The sequence below is a fragment of the Dipodomys spectabilis genome, unplaced genomic scaffold (assembly GCF_019054845.1).
Source record: "Dipodomys spectabilis isolate Male_0828 unplaced genomic scaffold, ASM1905484v1 ptg000309l, whole genome shotgun sequence".
Taxonomy (NCBI): domain Eukaryota; kingdom Metazoa; phylum Chordata; class Mammalia; order Rodentia; family Heteromyidae; genus Dipodomys; species Dipodomys spectabilis.
In genome coordinates, this window is record NW_024870986.1 from 895,286 (window position 1) to 900,326 (window position 5,041).

The 5,041-nt window shown below is 35.4% G+C and overlaps 1 pseudogene; it reads right to left on the reverse strand.

Moving 5' to 3' along the window:
- Window positions 1-1,925: 1,925 nt before the first annotated feature.
- On the reverse strand, window positions 1,926-2,025 carry LOC122127736 (annotated as a pseudogene).
- Between the last annotated feature and the right edge of the window lie 3,016 nt (window positions 2,026-5,041).

Consider the following 5,041-nt stretch of genomic DNA (forward strand, 5'->3'; position numbering starts at 1 on the left):
TTCAACTGATTTCAGTCAGTTCTGTTACTAGAATTATCAGGGATTTAGATTCTTGTCTGTAATTTGGTCAAAGCTATGTCTCTTTATGTAGGCTATTAAAAATGTATTTACTAATTTCAAGTAAATACATAAATTCTGTTTCCATCTTTTTTAAAAAATAAAATTGTTTGAACTATAAATTGATCTGAGGCATGGATTTTGTGGCTAGCTAGGTCATTGCACATCTGTCTCTTTCTTCCTCTCTCCCTTTCATGGTTCTCATAGATAATATGACTGCTCCATAATTATCCTAATTTATTTTGCTTTTATATTTTTGGTTGCATCATTTCACTTTTTGCTCTGCCATTCCCTAAATCATTTACATAGAAGGCTTTATTTCATATTTTCTCGTTCCTAGAATAAGCTGCACATGAAGACACCACTGGTCCTCATTTTCAGTCTGTACCTTTCTACATGGAGGAAAACCTTTCCTCTGCTCTCTATCAATTCTCTACTCTCCAGTTAGAATAATTTCGAATAGTAAAAATGGAAAAAGAGAAAAAAAATCATGGTGAAATAACAGATGTAGAATATTCACTGGATTTTTCTGAGCAGTTCAACCAACGTGAACTATTGGGGAATATATGTGCACCTGATTCCCACTGGTACTCAATGTCTCTGCTTAGGCAATTCTGATGAAGACAAGGCACAAGATGAAAAAGTGAGGAATGATATCATTCGCAGAAAAAATGGAGAAGTATTCAAGCAAATTATTCTATTGGCTGCTGAAAATAATCAGCTTACTACAGTACAGAGACTACTTTCCAAAAAGGCCACTCATGTGAATACTAGGAATGATGATGAATATACCTCTCTTCATCGGGAATCCTACAGTGGACACTTAGATATTATCCATGAGTTGGTGGCTCAAGGCAGATATTCATGCAATAACTGTGAATTGCTGGACATCCCTACACAGTGCTTATATGTGGAATAATACCAGACTGGATTCTTTCTTAGTTCATCATGATGCATATCGCAATGCCCAAACTAAAGTCCTCTTGACCCCCTTGCATCTTGCTGTTTGGAATAGAAATAGCAAAAATATGCTGGATCTCCTACTATTGAATATTATCAAATTATCAAACCAGGTCTGAAGAACTTTGAAGAAACTGCATTTGATATTGCCAAAAGGATAAATATGTATCACTACGTTTTTGGAGTTGTGGAAAGCTGTAAAAATTGTTCTCCTAAGTCATAATGGTTTGGTTAAGTTTCTTAAATTTCAAAAATGCCAATCCATCCTTGTGTCCGTACAAAATATTTTCACCATACAAACAGCAGCAATATCTTACTTTAAAAATTCATGGACTCCATGGTATTCTTCAAGTGAATTGCCTGACTTTGATGTCAAAATGTATTCATGATTGTTTGTATACATCTATAATGATTTCTGCAGAGTTTGTGTTTTTTAAATCAGAATTCATTTTAACTTATCTGTTGAAATGTGTAGTACAGAAACTAAAGATATTTCTGGTTTTTGTCTGAAAAAAGTATATTTTAATCTAATCTGTATTTTGTTTGTATAATATCCATAATCTATTTCATTCTCTCCTAGATATAATAGTTTGAATTCTACATTGTTTTATAATATATAGGTTCATTTTTAAATGTGTTATTTCAGATAGCATTCCATATAGAAACAGTTTAACATTCCTTTTTTTCCTAGGTCCTTATAGTATGTTATTTCTTTGGAATAAAATGACGATGTTATCTAATTTCAAACGTTTTGTAAAGATTATGCTATGTAAAGGCCTTTCTAAGGTGAGGATTTAATACACTGATGTCAAACTAACTTTTAGTTCAATTAATTACATGTATTGTTACATTTTTATTTTTGTAATCATTTTTAATAACTGTTTTTCATTTCTTGCATCTGAAGAATGAAAAATATGGCATACTTCACAAATTTTCATATCATCCTTGTACAAGTGCCATGTTAATCTCTGTATTGTTGTAATTTGGGTAAACGTGCTGCTGAAGCATGTCATATCCTGTAAATTTATATAGTTAATGATGCAGTCTTTATAAAGGCATATATCCTTGATTGACTGTTTGTAACCAGGAAAACTTATTGTTCCCAAAATGCTATTGATCTTAATTCTCTAAAATTCTGTGTATATTGGAAAACTTATATTGTTTGGTCGATTGCTCACATTTGCAATTTTTTTTTGCAATGACTATTTTAAGTCTTTTTCAATTAAATTTGATCATACTTTATAGCTAGATCCAAAGGTGATGGCTTTTCAAGTACTTATTTATCAACTGAGTTAGCTTTGTGGAGCTAATGGATTCAAAATAAGCCTTGCTTAAGAGCTACTTCTAAACCTCTGCAGCTTAAAATTTCCTAAATGAGGTCTTACTGGCACAAATGTCTACCTGACCCTTCACTCTTCTTCCATGTAGCAACAGACCAACCAGAATATCTTACCCTGACAGCATAGATTTCCTTTTTGGAACAAAACTAATCTTAGTTAAGAGGGATTATAGAGAAATGAACAGTTAAGACAGAATCGTTTAGACTAGAAGGTATTTTATCAAAATATAATTGTTTGTTATATCTAACATTTTAAAAGTAGCTAAAGCCAAGAAGGTGAAAATAAATTCATATGCATGATTACCTAATGTCCTGGCCAGGCTACCATCCAACCAGGCAGGAATTTACACTACTGCCTTTCTTTCACCAAATATTTTCATAGGTACAAGAGAAGTCTATATGTTTCTCCTTGATATTAGGCCTTAAATTGGTAATGGTTTAATCACAGTGTTTCATCTTGCCTCTAGGCTGTAAATCTACAAATGGTAAAGCTTTAGGTCCAACTCTACCAAACACTGAGGTAGAAATAATGGAATAATACTTTAAAACACAGTTGCCTTTGATACCCTAACCACAACATTGCAACCACAGTTTTTGAGTAGCTTCCTCACGCTTATGATATTCCTGTATAAACTTTTGGGATGCCTCCTCTCTCTCCCTATCACGCTCATACAGAGTCCTTTGTAAATTGTCAAACTTCTCATTTATCATGTTTGCCACCAGTGTTTGTAGAGCTATTTGGGAACTCTCCTCTGGATTGTTCATTATCTGATCTGACCCCTGATTATCAAGATTGGGAATTGAGATACCTGGATTTGCCATTTTTCTTGTGTTTTTCCGGCTTACTCTGCCCATTTGAGATGAAAATAGCACCAGTTTTGTGCTAGAACACTATCTTAAGGCAACCATCAACCAACGTTTGCATTTATACAGTCAATAGTCTACAAATACAATCTAGTTCAACAGATACATCTATTCAACATCAAACAACTATATGTTAATGGGCTTCGAACCGCATAGAAGAATTTGGAAAACCAGAAATTTTTAGGGTTAGGGAGAGATGTGGGTAAAAATTAGGAATAGATTGGTGTGGGGAGGCACAGGGAGAGTTAACTATGTCCTAATCTCAATGCAGGAAATAGGTTGGGTAAGATGCAAGTAGAGAGGGAGAGAAAAAGAAGAAAGGGAAAGGGAAATGAAAAGAGACCAGAAAAAAAATTAGAAACGTAAAAATTAATATAGTTATGGAGATTGAAAGACCATCTATTTAGTGAGGAATGTGAATATAATGAGAAAACAGGAGGGAGATAGAGGAGATGTGAAAAACTTAAAAAATGCTTAAAATATTATATAGATATAAAGAGGTAATACTGCTATTAAGGAATTTAAGTCTCAGAGGTTTTGGATTGAGTAATAAATTTGTGGATTAAGTGTGTACACAATGGGGGATAGGGTCTACTAGTTAACTATGGGTTCATCTGATGATGTGCAGGGCAAGAGTTAAGTCACATACAGAGGAACAAAAGAAAGGAAAAGGTGAAAAGGATAAGAAAGGGAGAAAAAAAAAAGATCAGAAGTTCAGTAGAGCTAGACAAAAAACAAAAAGATAAGAAAGAAAGAAAAAGAGAGAGAAGACAAGAAAAGAAAGGAAAACGTACATTCACGTATTCCTAAAATAAAAATTATAAGAGGGAAAAAAAAGTTACTGGAAAACAATTATTTTTTCAAAAAAGGCAAAAATTAAAGATTAATAAAAGTTTTAGAAAAGGAAAAAAAAATTTTTATGTATATAAGGTACCAAAAAAAAAAAAAAAAAAAGAAAAAAGAAAAGAAGAAAAAAAAAGTTCTTTGATTTTTTTTTTTTTATTTTTTTGGGAGTGGTGGGAAGAATCTTGTATCTCCCTTTTGTCTGTACCCAGCCTCTTGTTGGAGTCTCTGGTCAGCTTGAGGTCCTGTGGCTTGATTGGTTTCTTGAGTCAGTTTGTTCAAACAGGCAGAAAAATGCTCTGCTTTACCCAAGATTTTGAGATTCCCCCTCCCATGTTAGTTTAATGGGAGGGTGATCTGCTTTAAGAATCACAAAAGAGGGGTGATGAGGCTAGGTTCTGGTAGAGTTGAGGCCTTTCAACAAACAGTAGCTTTTCCCTGGGGCTATTTTGTGAAAAATTCACAGAGCCCACCCTGGAACCATTCTCAGGGTTTCTGTTTTTCAATTGATTGTGGAGGCTGCTAGAGGGAGGGGCAGCCTCTGGCTCTGGTTACCCAGTGAGGAAAGCCACTCCAATGGCTGGTGCCTGAGCTGGGTGACTTTTCCCTGGATGGAGCTGAGTCTGGCAGGTCACTTTGCCGTTAAGTTCTTGTGACCTGTTATATGACTCGTTTTATTCCAAGGCCTGAGTTGGAGCTAGCAGCTCCTCCGAGCTTTGTCGGTATCAAAGATGGAGATCACCGGTGCTGGGCGGGGAGGGGTGGCCTTCCCTCCTCTGCTCCCGGAGAAGGAGTGAGGATGTTGGGCTTCTACTCACGCCGAGTCTTGGATCCTGGGTCGTCTCTGCTCTGCAAACTGCAGTATGAAGATGTCTGCTCCTTGTCGGTTCTTGCTGGTGTTGAGTAGAATCCTCTCACCTGCTGCGTCTGGCTCCTTCGTCCCGGACTCTCTGTCAATGATATAATTCATGAATTGTA